We start from the raw sequence: 16,186 nt of genomic DNA, 5'->3' as shown, positions 1-16,186 counted from the left end.
AAAATTTGAAATAAATGAGGCTTTTGTAACTACTTTTTAAAAAAATTTCTGACTTAATTTTACTGTGCTCAGAAATTGGTTTGGGGGCGCCTGGGTGACTCAGTGGGTTAAGCCTCTGCCTTCCGCTCAGGTCATGATCCCAGGCTCCTGGGATGGAGCCCCACATCAGGCTCTCTGCTCAGCAGGGAGCCTGCTTCCCACCTCTCTCTCTACCTGCCTGCCTCTCTGCCCACTTGTGATCTCTCTCTGTGTCAAATAAATAAATAAAATCTTAAAAAAAAAAAAAGAAAAGAAATTGGTTTGTATGACCTCAGTTCTAAACTTGTTGAGGCCAAATTGTAGGCTAGCACATGGTCAGTTGTGATAAATATTTCACTGTGCTTATAAAGAATTATTTATTCTCAACGTACCAGTGCAGTATTTTCCAAAAGTCTGTTAGATCAGTTTCCAAGTTGTTTTTCAAATCGTCTGTGACCTAATTTTTTGTCTACTTAACCCAGCAATTAATGAAACTCTTTGGTTAAAATCTCCTTCTAGAACATGAATATGTCTATTTTTCCTGCTAGTTCTATCAGTTTTGGCTTCTATATGTTTTTCGATTATTTAGATTATTTTATTGTGTCCGTACCAGTTTAGAATGTTTATATATTCCTGGTTAATTAATGCTTTTACCATTGTGCGGTGCCCCTTTCAATGTATAATCATGTTTTTGGAGTCTTAGAGTTTATTTGTGTGATGCTAATGCTGCAATTCTTTTTTTAATTTATTTTACTTTATTTTAAGCTAGTATAGTTAATATACAGTGTTATATTAGTTTCAGGTGTACAATATAGTGATTCAACAATTCTATATATTAGTCAATTTTCATCATGATAGGTGTCCTCTTAATTCCCTTCATCTATTTCATCTATCCCCTCACCTACCTCCCCCATTGTAATCATTAGTTTGTTTTCTATAGTTGACTCTATTTTTTTGGTTTGTCTCTTTTTCTTTGTTCATTTTTTTTATTTCTTAAGTTCCACATGAGTGAAATTGTATGATGTTTGTCTTTCTCTGATTGACTTATTTCACTTAGCGTTATACCCTTTAGATCCATCCATGTTCTTGCAAATGGCAAGGTTTCATTCTTTTTTTGGCTTAGTAATATTCCAGTGTATGTATCTGTATATATATATGTACATGGTTATATGATCTCTATCACATCTTTGTCCATTCATCTACCAATGAACACTTGGGCTGATTCCATAATTTGGCTAATATAAATAATGCTTCAACAAACATAGCAGTTAGTATCTTTTTAAATTACAGTCTTCATATTTTCTGGGTAGCTGCCCAGTAGTGGAATTATTGAATCATATGGTAATTCTATTTTTAATTTTTTGGGGAACCTCTATAGTATGGACATTTTAACAGTATTTGTTCTTCCATCCATGAGCACAGAATATCTCCCCATTTGTTTCTATCATCTTCAATTTCTTTCATCAATGTTTTACAGTTTTCAGAGAACCAGTCTTTCACCTCCTTGGTTAAATTTATTCCTAGGTATTTTATTATTTTGGTGCAATTGTAAATGGGATTGTTTTCTTAATTTCCCTTTCTGCTGTTTCATTATTAGTATATAAAAATGCAAAGTATTTCTGAATATTGATTTTGTGTCCTACAACCTGATTTAATTCATGTACCAGTTCTAATAGATTTTTGGTGGTCTTTTGGGTTTTCTATATATAGTATCATGTTATTTGCAAATAGTGAAAATTTTACTTTTTTCCTTACCATTTGGATGCCTTTTATTTCTTTTTGGTTATCAGAATTGCTGTGTCTAGGACTTGTAGTACTGTGTTGAATGAAAGTGGTGAGAGTGGACATCCTTATCTTCTTCCTGATCTTAGGGGATAAGTTCTCAACATTTTTCACCACTGAATATGATGTTAGCTGTGGGTTTTTCCATATATGGTGTTTATTATGTTGAGATATATTCCCTTTCTAAACCTACTTTATTGAGAGTTTTTGTAATGAATGGATACTGTACTTTGTGAAATGCTTTTTTGTGTGTGTGTGTGTCTGTTGAAATGACCATACAGTTTTTATCCTTTCTCTTATTGATGTCATGTATCATGTTGATTGACTTGCAAATATTAACTACACTTGCATATGGTGAATATTTTTTGATGGATTGTTGAATTCAGTTTATTAATATTTTGTTGAGGATTTTGCATCTATGTTTGTCACACACATTGGCCTCTACTTCTCTTTTTTTGGCCTCTAATTCTCTTTTTTTGTAGTGTCTTACTCTGGTTTTGGTATGAGACTATGCTGGCTTCATAGAATGAATCCAGAAGCTTTCCTTCCTCTTCTATTTTTTGGAATAGTTTGAGAAGGATGAGTATTAACTCTTCTTTAAATGTTTCGTAGAATTCACCTGTGAAGCCTCCGGGTCCTAGACTTTGTTTGTTGGGAGTATTTTGGTTACTAACTCAATTGCCTTTCTGGTAATTGGTCTGTTCAAATTTTCTGTGTCTTCTTGATTCAGTTTTGGGAGGTTATATGTTTCTAGGAACTTATCCATTTCTTCTAGGTTGTCCAATTTGTTGGCATATAAATTTTCATAATATTCTTTTATAATCCTTTGTATTTCTGTGGGATCAGTTGTTATTTCTTCTCTTTCATTCCTGAATTTGTTTATTTGCATCCCCCCTTTGTTGTTGTTGTTGTTGATGATGAGTCTGACTAAAGCTTTATCAATTTTGTTAGTCTTTTTTTTTTTTTAAAGATTTTATTTATTTATTTGACAGAGAGAGATCACAAGCAGGCAGAGAGGCAGGCAGAGAGACAGGAGGAAGCAGGCTCCCTGCTGAGCAGAGAGCCCGATGCGGGACTCGATCCCAGGACTCCGAGATCATGACCTGAGCCGAAGGCAGCGGCTTAACCCGCTGAGCCACCCAGGTGCCCAATTTTGTTAGTCTTTTCAAAGAACCAGCTTCTGGTTTCATTGATCTGTCCTACTGTTTTTTTTGTTTTTATTTTTTGTTGTGTTTTTTAGTTTCTATTTTGTTTATTTCTGCTCTAATCTTAGTTATTTCCTTTCTTCTACTGGTTTTGGATTTTGTTTGTTGTTCTTTTTCTAGCTCCTTTGGGTGTAATTTGAGAATTTTTGAGGATATCCGAGAATTTTCTTGCTTCTTGAGGTAGCTATATATATTGCTATATACTTCCCCCTTTGCACACCTTTTGCTGCATCCCAAAGATTTTGGACCATTGTGCTTTCATTGTAATTTGTCTCCATGTATTTTTAAATTTTCTCTTTCATTTCTTGGTTGACCATTCAGTATTGCATAGTGTGTTATTTAACCTCCATGTATTTGTACTCTTTCCAGATGTGTGTGTGTGTATGTGTGGGAGGGGGTTGATTTTGAGTTTCATAGTGTTGTGGTTGGAAAAGATGCATGGCATGATTTCAATCTTTTTGAATTTGTTAAGACTTATTTTGTGGTCTAATATGTGATCTATTCTGGAAAATGTTCCATGTGCACTTGAAAAGAATGTACATTGGCTGTTTTAGAATGGAATGTTATGAATATATCCGTTGGGTCCTTCTGGTCCAATATGCCATACAAAGCCACTGTTTCTCCTTGTTGATTTTCTATTTGGATGATCTCTCCATTGATGTAAGCAGGATGTTAAAATCCCCTACTATTGTATTACTATCTACTACTTCCTTTATGTTTACAGTTATTTTCTTTTTGTTCTTTATTTTTTAAAAGATTTTATTTATTTATTTGTCAGAGGCAGGCAGAGGGAGAAGCAAGCTCTCCACTGAGCAAGAAGCCTGATGTGGGACTCAATCCCAGGATACTGGGATCATGACCTGAGCCAAAGGCAGACACATAACCAACCGAACTACCCAGATGTCCCTTTTTTTGGTTCTTTATTGAGTTCATCCTAGACACACACACACACACACACACACACACACACACAGATATTTTATGCTCTGGACCTTTTCATTGTAAACTCTCAGTTTTGTTTTATATAGAGCTCTTTACAATTCCTGAAATACATTTTTGTGGTTATAGATTTCTAGATTGATCATTATTTTTTTTCACACATTGAGATGTAATTTTACTGGTTTTTTACTTCTAGTGGTCATTTACATTACCATTCCTTTAATAAATAGTCCTTTCTCTTTGGTTACTTTAAAGATATGTGTGTGTCTATGTGCATGTGTGTATGTTGGATCTTTTCCAATAATCCTTTAGAATTCTCAGCCATTATTTTCTCTGGTCTCCAGTTAAACACACGTTAAACCTTCTCATTCTGTCTTTCAGGCTTTTTAATACCTCTTTATTTCCCTTCTGTATCTTACTGTACTCCATTAAGAATATCTTCAGATTGTTCTCCCAGTTCAGAAATTCTCCCTTTGGCTATGTCTATTTTGTTGTTTAACCCATTTACTGAGTTTTAAAATTCAGTTATTTAAGTTTTAATTTCTATAAATTCTCTTTGTCTCTCTTTAAGATTTCCTTGGTGATGGGTGCCTGGGTGGCTCAGTGGGTTGAGCCTCTGTCTTCACCTCAGGTCATGATCTCAGGGTGCTGGGATTGAGTCCTGCGTTGGGCTTTCTGCTCAGTGGGGAGCCTGCTTCCCCTCTCTCTCTGCCTGTCTCTCTGCCTATTTGTGATCTCTCACATTCTGTCAAATAAATAAATAAAATCTTTAGAAAAAAAAGATTTCATTGGTAATTTTTATGGTCTCTTTCTCTTTACTCATATTTTCCATCTCTTCTCTAATTTTGTTAATCATAAATTAATACTTATATGTCTAATAACTCTAGTGGTTGAAATCCTGTAAATCTCTCTTTGGCCTGTTTTGTTTTCTGCTGGTTCTCACTTTTGTTGCCTTATCTATGTGTGTGTGTGCCTGTGTGTGTGTGTTGAGAAGGGGGGTGTACTTTTTTTTTTCCAAATTTTTACTTAAATTCCAGTTAACGTACAGTGTGATATTAGTTTCAGGTGTAGAATTCAGTGAGTCATCACTTACATCCGTCAAGTAGTGCTTACCACAAGTGCCCTCCTTAATCCCCATCATCTATTTAACCTATTCCCCTACCCACCTCCCCTCCAGTAACCCTCAAATTGTCTGGTATAGTTAGGAGTCTGTTTTCTGGTTTGCCTCCCTTTTTTCCCTCTCTGTGTTCATCTGTTTTGTTTCTTAAATTCCACATATGAATGAAGTCATATGGTATTTGTCTTTCTCTGACTGACTTATATTGCTTAACATAACACTCTGTAGCTCAATCTATATCATTGCAAATGGCAAGATTTCATTCTTTTTTATGGATGAATAATATTCCATTATATATAGAGAGAGAGACAGATGTAAATAGAGAGATTTATATCTATCTCTCTCTTATATATTTATATAAGAGAGATATAAGATATATAGAGAGATATAAATAGAGATAAGATATAGAGATATAAATCTCTATATCTCTCTCTATATATATATAATGGAATATTACTCAGTATATAGATATATCTATATCTATATATTTACATATCTCACATATTCTTTATCCATTCATCATTTTTTGGACATTGGGCTCTTTTCATAGTTTGGCTATTGTACTATAAACATTGGGAGGCATTTAACCCTTTGAATCAGTATTTTTGTATCCTTTGGGTAAATACCTGGTAGTGCAATTGCTGGGTCATAGGTTAGCTCTATTTTTAACTTTTTGAGGAACCTCCATACTGTTTTCTAGAGTGGCTGCAACCAGTTTGCATTCCCACCAACAGTGTAAGAGGGTTCCCATTTCTGTGCATCCTCACCAACACCTGTCATTTCCTGAGTTATTAGTTTTAGCCATTCTGACAAGTGTGGGATCTCATTGTAATTTGATTTGTATTTCCCTGATGATGAGTGATGTTAATCATCTTTTCATGTGTCTGGTAGCCATATGTATATCTTCTTTGGAAAATGTCTATTATTGTCTTCTGTCCATTTTTAAACTGGATTATTTGTTTTTTATTGTTGAGTTTTATTAGTATTGAAATGCTGGTTTTCCTTGAAACTTCTCTGGGAATTCCTTAAGTCCTGGGTTGCAGCTGCATGGAAGAGCTTTTGTAGTGTTGTTCTTATTTTAACCAGCAATTGGTTAACACCAATTTATTGGTAACACCAATTTAGGCTAACAATTTAGGTCACAATAATTGGTAACACCAATTTAGGCTAAAAATGCTCATAATTAGGAGGTTTTGGGCGACATTATGTTTTCCTTTAAGTCAGCATGAGATTTCCTTGCTATCTACTTTTGCAAAGGATCCCAGCTTTATGAATGTTTTCCCATATAAGTCTCCATAGAGGATGGGCTTTAGGCATTATCTGCTATACCCAGCTCTTTCTGGAAAAAAAAAAATTGAAATCCTCAGATCAAAAAGCTGTGTAGTCACTCACTTAAGATTCCCACTTTCACTTCATTTAGGGTTAAGGCAAATTCTTTACTTTTGTATTGCTTTGTAATGCAGTTTTAAGGTTCTTTTTCAATATTTTAAACAGCATTTTGTTTAACAGGAAATCTGATTTTTCATGTCGCTGACAAGAAAAAGCTACTATATTATTTATTTATTGTGTCAGTCATATTTACTGCTATAGAAAGAAAAAGATGTTTTCCAATACATATATATATATATATATATATATATATAGAGAGAGAGAGAGAGAGAGAGAGAGAGAGAGAGAGAGAGAGGATATTCACAATTAAATTACAAAGGAAGCTTCTAAATATTTAACATTTAGGATAAAAACATTTTATAAAATAAATCTTGGATTTAATTATAATTTTCAATATTGCTGAAAAAAGAATTTTTACAAAGAGTTTTCAAGTCTTAAGTGCTAAATTTTAAATATCTTTCTATTCATCATACTACTACTATTTTTTTTAAAGATTTTGTTTATTTATTTGACAGACAGAGATCACAAGTAGGCAGAGAGGCAGAGAGAGAGGAAGGGAAGCAGGCTCCCCGATAAGCAGAGAGCCCGATGCAGGGCTCGATCCCAGGACCCTGGGATCATGACCTGAGCTGAAGGCAGAGGCTTTAACCCACTGAGCCACCCAGGTACCCCTATCATACTATTACTATTTAAAGTAATACTCTAATTCACAATATGCAACATAATTCTTTATGAACTAGAGTAGATATAAATCATATTTCCAGGAGTATTATTGATACCTTCAATTCTGTTACCAGATGCTCTGATTTGTTCAGATTAGAATAGATTCTTATCAGAACTTCTTGAAGACTTCATATCAGGAGTAGGAGAAGGAATACCTCTCATATTTTCTTGCTGTTCACTTATGTGTTATCTTTATTGTGGGATTTCTTTACATAAGTAATTTCCTATAGAAATCATTTAAAGCCACATGCACATCATGAAAGGGCTATTTTAATTAAAACTAGGAAGTATAATCTGTTATCCACCTAACCAAGCACATGTAAACTCAATATGCTGAGAGCAAACAAAGGAGACAGGGCCCCACTGTCATTCCCTCTTCACACAATGGAGCTTTTACTTACCCCCACGATCTTTCACCTGTATCATTCACCACTGTATGGACCATGAAATGACCAAGGTCAATGTGTGAAATAATTATTGGTTAAGATTCATTTATTTATCTTTTAATGTAAAAAAAAGAAATATCGCATCTACCAGTAAGAGGCCAGATTGAATAAGCCCATTTACCTTCACTCTCTCCTAAATCTCCATTAAAACAAGAACAAATAGACCTTTTAAGTCATAAGTCTCAATTATATAAATGTCAAGAGAAGAGATGACAGCGAAATCATTTTGGACGCTGGAAAGTAAAAGGATGGGTAGGAAATGACTCAGTTATCTCATAAAAGTGGAATCCTAAATCAACAGTGAGGAAAGACAATAAACAATCCAGGTTATATAGCAGCACCCTTCAAAGTTCTTAAAATGTTGAAAATCAGGGACTAAGTAAAAAATTGTTTATGAAAAGAACTGAATTCCCAAATTTTCCCTCAACTCGACAAAGATGCAGCTGCTTCTCCACCAAACAGAAGTGTCATTGTTAGACTAGTAAATCAGAGGGTAAAGAGAACCAGACACAGTTCATGCCACAGAAGGGTTTCACAATGAAAATGGGTATGTGAGAGGCATTTTATCTGCTGAATGGTGAGAACCTTGCCTTCTACTCAACTGGTCCCAGGAGCCAGGCCTCTAACCTCCAGGTGTCAGCACACAGGAGACCAGGAAGTCCTTCCCTGGGGAATGTCATCAACACAAAGAAAAGGTGAGTGTGCGTGCCACTGGATTTTTTCAGAAGAAGAAGAGGCCCAGTCAGAGGACAGTGCAGGGAAACCCACAGTCAATAACAACTCCCAAAGCACGTGTACCGAGCTTCCAAACAGCTTTTCACTGTCTTCTATATGAGCAAACGATGAGAAAGTTCTAGATATCTGAAGATAACCTCCAGCATGAAAGAGAGTTCCAAAGAAACAAAAAGGAAGCAGAAAGTTACGGGAAACAGACTAATCAAGAAGAAGAAAACACAAGAAAATAAACTATCGTTGATATAGTCGGAGAGGCAAACAAAGGAATTGCATTCATGGACTATGAATGATATCCTTTTTTTCCTACCACATAGATACGCTTATTGTTTTATTTTTGCTTCTTATTTACAAACATTGCATACAATATATGTTGTCTTGCACCTTCCTTTTTTTAAGTTTTATTTTTAAATAAATTTATACCTACCTCACCTATTTATCTGTCTCCCTAACCCCCTGCCTTTGGCAACTACCAATCTGTTGTCTGCATCTTTGAGCTTTTTCTTTTGTGTGTTTCTGTATTTGTGGGTTCTTTTTTAAGATTCCACTTGTAAGAGAGGTCATATGATATTTGTCTTTCTCTGACTTATTTTACCTAACACAATGCGCTTGATTTCTATCTGTGTTTTCCCAAATGGCAAGATTTTATTCATTTTTTATAGCTGAGTAATATTCAACTGTGTACATATACCATAATTTCTTTATCCAGTTATCCATCAATGGACACTTAGGTTGTTTCAGTATCATTGCTACTGTAAATAAATGTTGCAATGAACATAGGCATGCATATTTCTTTTTGAGTTAGTGTTTTGATTTTCTTTTGATAAATACCGCAGTGTAGAATTGCTGCATCACATTGTAGTTCTGTTTTAATTTTTTGAGGAACTTCCATACTGTTTTCCATTGTGGCTATACCAATTTACATTCTTACCAACACTGCACAAGGGTTCCTTTTTTCCCACATCCTTACCAACACTTATTATTTCTTGTCCTTTTGATAATAGTTACATTAACAGGTATGAAGTGATAGCTCATTTGTATATCCTTGGTTCCTATGGTTAATGATGCTGAGCATCTTTTCATGTGCCTGTTGGCCATCTGTATGTCTTCTTTGAGAAAAAGTCTATTCAGACCTTCTGCCCATTTTTAAATCAAATTATTCGGGTTTTTTGCTATGGAGCTGTATGAGGTCTATAGGTATCTTGGATATTAGCCCTTTATCAGAAATGTGATTTGAAAATATTTTATCTCATATTGTAGGTTGTCTTTTCATTTTGTTGATGGTTTTCTTTGTTGTGCAGAAGCTTTTTAGTATGATGTAGCCCCATTTGTTTATTTTTGCTTTTGGTGTCAGATTCAAAAATCATCAGCAAGACCTATGTCAAAGAGCTAACTATGTTTTCTTCTAGGAGTTTTATGGTTTCAGGTTATATATTCAAGTCTTTAACCCATTTTGAGTTAATTTTTGTGTATGCTGTAAGATTGTGGTAAAATTTCATTGTTTTGCATGTGGCTGGCCAGTTTTTCAAACACCATTCATTGAAGAATATGTCCTTTTTCCATTGTATACTCTTGGTTCCGTTGCCATAAATTAATTGACTGTATCTATGGGGCTTTATTTTGGGGCTGTCTATTCTGTCCCATTGACCTATGTGTCTATTTTTATGCAAATAGCATACCATTTTAATTCTGGTAGATTTTTAATAAAGTTATAAATCAGGCAGCATGATGCCTCTAGCTTTGTTCTTCTTTTTCAAGATTACTTTGGCTATTCAGGGGTTTTAGTGGTTCCATACAAATTTTAGGATTGTTTACTCTATTTTTGTGAAAAATGCCATTGAAATTTTGTTATCAAATTTGCATCATATCTGTAGATTGCTTTGGATAGTTTGGGTACTATTGCTGTTGAGTAATATCAGTTTTTTTTTCTTCTAATTTTTTTTTTATTTTTTATTTTTTTTTTAAATTTTATTTTTTATAAACATATATTTTTATCCCCAGGGGTACAGGTCTGTGAATCACCAGGTTTACACACTTCACAGCACTCACCATAGCACATACCCTCCCCAATGTCCATAATCCCACCCCCCCCAACCTCCCTCCCTCCATCAACCCTCAGTTTGTTTTGTGAGATTAAGAGTCACTTATGGTTTGTCTCCCTCCCAATCAGTTTTAATAGTATTGAGTCTTCTCATCCACAAACATGGAGTATCTTTCCATATATTGGTATCTTCTTCAATTTCTTTAATTAATATCTTATGTTTTCAGTATACAGGTCTTTCACATCCTTGGTTAAATTTATTTCTGGATTTTTGTTTTGGTCCAATTTATAAATGAGATAATTTCCTTTTTTTTCTCTTTCCGGCAGTTCATTTTAGTGTATAGAAATGCAACAGGTTTTTGCATATGGATTTTGTATCCTGCAACATTACTGAATTTTTTTATTAGTTCAAACAATTTTTTGATAAAGACTTTAGGGTTTTCTATATATAATACCATTTCATCTACAAATAGTGACAGTTTTACTTCTGCTTTTCCAATTTGGATGCCTTTTTTTTTTTCCTTGCCTAATTGTTCTAGCTAGGACTTCTAATACTGTGTTCAATAGAAGTGGTGAGAGTGAGCATGCTTGCTTTATTCCTGATCTTAGGAGAAAAACTGTAAGCTTTTCACCATTGAGTATGATGTTAGCCGTGAACTTGTCATATATGGCCTTTTGTATGTTGAGGTATATTTCCTCTGTACTTTCTTTATCATAAATGGATGTTGAATTTTGTTAAACACTTTTCCTACATTTATTGCTACGATAATATTATTTTTCCTTCATTTTGTTAATGAGGTATATCACATTGACAATTTGTAGAAGTTGAATTATCCTTGAATCACTGGAATAAATTTCACTTCATAATGGTATATGATCCTTTCAATGTATTCTTGAATTTGGCTTGCTACAGTTTTGTTGAGGATTTTTGCATCTATGTTCATCAGGGATAGTGATGTGTAATTATCTTTTTTTTTAATTATCCTTTTTTGTGGTGTCCTTGAATGGTCTTGGTATTAGAGTAATGCTGGCCTCATAAAATGAGTTTGGAAGAGTCCCTCCTCTTCCTTTTTTTTGGAAGTTTGAGAAAGATTGGTATTAATTATTCTTTGAATATTTTATAGAATTCACCAATGAAGCCATCTAATCCTGGATTCTCTTTGTTGAGAGATTTTGGATTACTTATTCAATTTCCTTACTAGTTATCTGTTCACATTTTCTATTTCATCATGATTCAGTATTGGTACAATGTATATCTCTAAGAATTTATTCTTGAATGGCATTCTTTAAAAGAGGAACAAGGAGGCAAAAAATAAAGTATGAACATAAATAAAATATAAAATAAGTGTGTAAAATGTAATTAAAAGATATAAAACATATAATAAATGGTAAATTTAGGAAAAATGGAAAGAAACAAGAGAATAATAAGGAAATTTCAGAAAAAGTATAGAGAAAACTGAGGAGACTATATCAAAAATTGAAGAAATTTTCCATAGTGGAAGAATATAATCCCACTGGGTGTCAGCCAAGAGATGAAACACACATTGAGAAGGGTATTGATAGTTCAGAATATATGAGAAAAAAGAATATCCTAAAAGTTTTCAGAAAACAAGAAAAACTGACTCATTAAAAAGATAAAAAGTATGAATGGCTGAAAACTTCTCTACAGCAACACTGGAAACTCAGTCAGGGAAAAAAATGCCCCCAACATTCTGCATAACATTTATTTTCAATCTTGAAATCAATATCCAGTCAAACTATCAATGAAGTGAGAAGATAGACTAAAGTCGAGGTAGATCTTTGTGGGTCTAGAGAGAAAAATGATTAGAGATTAGGAAGGAGCACCCTGGAAAAGGTGCTCTAAGACAGTGAAGTTGGCAGAATATTTGATGTAGATTAAGTATCTTATCATTTGATTGATCTTCTCAAAGAAGATTTAAACAACCATGGAATAGTTTGGAGCCATTTAGTGGTTACTTAGAAAATTAAGCAAAATTTGGGAAACTAAGTAAGCAAAGAGGGGTAGAGAAGGAGTACAAACAGGAAAAGTAAGATAGACCATATTGCTCAGATGTTCATGGATCTCTACTCTAGACAACATTCTGAACATTGAACTCTGCTTGAAGTAAAATTATCATGTCACCATAAGTGGGAAGATGATAGGGATATTTAAAGTCTGTGTTCAGTGGTCAAGTCTATGAAAAAAAGCTAAATTCTCATCACCTAACATAGTAGAAATTTAATTATAATGCCTACAACTGAGAAATCAATACATGATGTTATATTGATCTTATGCAAATAAATATCCAAAAAGAACTAGAAGATTTTAGACTGACTGTCTTTGGCAAGCAGAAAATGATTAGCCAGAACTAATATTTTGTACAATTAACCTTGCATTGTTATTTAAATATAAATAGAAACCCTAACATTGACATGCCACTCTCACCCCAGTGAATTATTTTGTACATAACTGGAGGCCACTGTTTAGCTCATGCTGGTTCTTGTATGCATTTTTAGTAACCAATATTGGAAATGTTCAATATGCCCCTGGAATCTGCAGTCATAGCCACCAGGTGGCAATAGTGACTTATATCTGGACCTGCAAGATTCCTGTTCTGAAATGTCCCTTGAGCACCACCTATGTGATGATGTCATGGGATTCTGCATTTGATCATGTCCTAGACAAAATTCATCATTCAATCTGAAGAATTTATAGAAGGCATATGCACACAATCTTAGATGTCCTATATCTGTGTGAAATAACAAGCATAGAATTGGGATTAAATAAAAACAATAGGTTATAATTGCTATGTTAAAAACAATATGAAATGTAATTAAGTGTGAAGTCTTAGATGTAGGCTTAAAAACACATACATAAAAAATGTTCTGGAATGTAAAATGGTACAAAGGAAATCACTGACTGGAAACTCAGATACATGGATTCTGGTTTCAGCTCTGCAGTGACCACCTAGGTCATATTTGAGACTCATTTTGGTCTTCTGAACAATGAAGTCTTTGTACCACATTAATTTCTAAATACTTGTCTGCACTAAGAGTCCACAATTCTTTTATATATTGGAAAAACTTTTTTTATAACTGTGGGAGATACAGAAAGTATCAAGAAAACCAAAGATACCCTAATCCCATTGTTAATATTGTTAATATTTTGACATATTTCATTTTAGTCTATTCCTGAGCACTATATGTGTATGGATATATATTTATTTAAAAAATTACCTCATTCTGTGTATTTAATTTCACATAAGTCTCCCATCATGAAACATTATAAAACAAGCACTTTCCCATTCAGTGTGTCCATTAGCAATGTCCTTCAGTCACCTCAGCGTGGGAGGTTCCCTCTGGCCGTGTCATCCCCAGCTGTCTCCAGCTTCACCCCTCTAGATGCTTTGCTTCTCCTCCCTTCTTTGCATAGGAATCTTTTTTCTCTCCCAAACTCTTACGAGAAAGTACAGCACATACACCCACACCAGATTCCTCCTCCACCTATGGAGAAATGTCATGCTTGCTTTGTTGTCCTGATATCTGCAAACACATGCTCTTAGCTTTCTATTCCAAATCCTTTTGGGCCAGGGTCAAACCCCTTGATCTCAGGTTGAAACCACTGTCATAGGCAAAAGACTAATCTGCTGAGGATCCTCCCTTCCCTTGTTTTGGTAGTTTCTGTACTAATATTTGGCTCAATTAATGGCTCATCTCAGCCTTTCTTAAGAGCTCTATGTTTCTGCACATTATCCTCCACTACTGTCACTCTGGTCTTCAAACTTTACCCCTTACCTCAGCATCGTCTCTTCAATCAGCACAGCAATCACATGCCTTAAGCAAACAAAACAAAAGAGTAGAGCTGACTGTGAGGGGTTCATGTTGACCAGCTAGATAACACAAGCGTTGCACCCCATCCCACCTCCCAACACCTGCATTTAACCCTTAATATGTATTATATTAGCATTACAATTTACTGCAGAATTTAAATTTACCTTGAATTTTTAATGCATTTCTAAAATTGTCTATGATATTTGCATAAATATCACCTAATGTATTTTTTTTAAGTCTATACATAGGAAAAAGTATGGGAAATCCATAAAGGATGAAACATGGCAAACCTATTTTGATTTTTAAATTTTGTATCTACCCATGCATTTTAATCATTATGTTTTACATACATCTATATATGCATATATTTGCAGTTAAATAAGTTTTAATGTGGCAATGAGAACTTTATACACATTACGTCTTTAAGTTTCCATTCTTATTAATAGGCCATTAATTATCCCATCCCAATATTAATATTCCATTCTAATTAATATCCAAATTATATATCACTTTCTGATATTTGGGGTTATTTTCTATTTTAAAATAGTTAATATTTAAGCCCTAAATTTCAGTTGTCACTTTATACTCCTACAAGCAATTTTAAGTTTATTTTGCTATTTTATTTACATACCATTTGTTTTTCAAGTTTTCAGTGGAAACTATTATCATGGAAAATATGAAACATTACCATGTAGGAAATATTAGACAAAAGGAGACATTTGTAAATTAATTTATTTTTGATGAAGAGTAGAGAGCCAAGGGGGCTAACTTTTAAATTAATTAGAAAGTAAAAGGCCAATTACAATTCAGTGCATCTGACCCTACTATACTAAGTCATTCCCACATCCATGATGACTTTCGGTGAATAGAAAATATTTCTTTTCCATGATTTCTCTACAAGACCTCTCAGTGCATATTGTGGAGGGCACGTATTGCATGGAGCACTGGGTGTGGTACACAAGCAATGAATTTTGGAACACTGAAAACAAAACACCTCAGGGCACATATCACAGGCAGCATCCTATCTCTATGAAACAGGGTGACTCTTCTATTTGTACACTTTTAAAATATATCTGTATTTTTTTTAAGGCTACAATGTGTAGAACAGGTCTGACATAGGCAAGAACTAATACACAGAGACCCATAACGAGGCTATTACAATAACCCAAATCAGAGACGATGTTGATTTATTCCAAAGTGATAGCAGTGGAGATAAACACGAAAGAGTCCAGACATATTTAAGTAAATAAAATTTACATAATTTGGTGGGAAGGAAGAAACCGTTTTCAAGGAGGACAAGCAGTAGAGTATAGTGGCTGAGGGTTTGAATTCTAAAGCAAGACTACATGATTTCAAAATCCAGGTCAGCCATTTCCAGACTCTGTTACCTTGAGCAAGTCACTTAACTTTACTCTGTCTCATGTCTTCATGTGTAAAATGGGATACAGTGCTAATGTGGATTAAATTGTTTATTTAATTTTAATTTAGAACAGTGTTTATTATATAATGAGCACACTATGAGTGTCTGTAATTATAATGATAATGCTATTAGCTTATGTAGATTATCCTGAAGAAGAACTACATTTGAGGGAGGAAATCGTGGGTTTGGTCTTGAACATTTTGGGATTGGAGTTTTATTTAACACATTCAAATTATATTAAACAGTTAATTGGATATATATAGGTCTAAAAGGAGAAATCTGGGCTGAAGACCAGAGTTGGTGGTGTAGTATATGTTTATTCATTAAATCAGTGAAAATATATGAGATTTCCTAAGGATAAATGTTACAGTGAAAAGAGACAGGTGCCCATGACAAAGCTTCAAGAAATTCCAGTTTTAAGGTAAGATAAAGGAAAATAAATTGGCAAGGGAGATAGAGAAACAAGCAGAGGTGTTAGAGAAAAACTTACATATCACAGAAGAGTGAGATATCACAGAAGCCCCAAGAAGAGTTTTCCAGCCG

At 34.2% G+C, this 16,186-nt stretch overlaps 1 protein-coding gene across 7 annotated transcripts in view; it reads left to right on the top strand.

Moving 5' to 3' along the window:
* The window catches only part of SLC13A1 (solute carrier family 13 member 1), a 126,574-nt gene that overhangs the window by 43,395 nt on the left and 66,993 nt on the right, over positions 1 to 16,186 (top strand). The gene's annotated exons all lie outside the window — the stretch shown is intronic.

This window comes from Lutra lutra, chromosome 11, assembly GCF_902655055.1.
Source record: "Lutra lutra chromosome 11, mLutLut1.2, whole genome shotgun sequence".
Classification (NCBI taxonomy): Eukaryota; Metazoa; Chordata; class Mammalia; order Carnivora; family Mustelidae; genus Lutra; species Lutra lutra.
The sequence above is the reverse complement of the archived record's forward strand: the minus strand, read 5'-3'. Positions and strand labels throughout refer to the sequence as shown.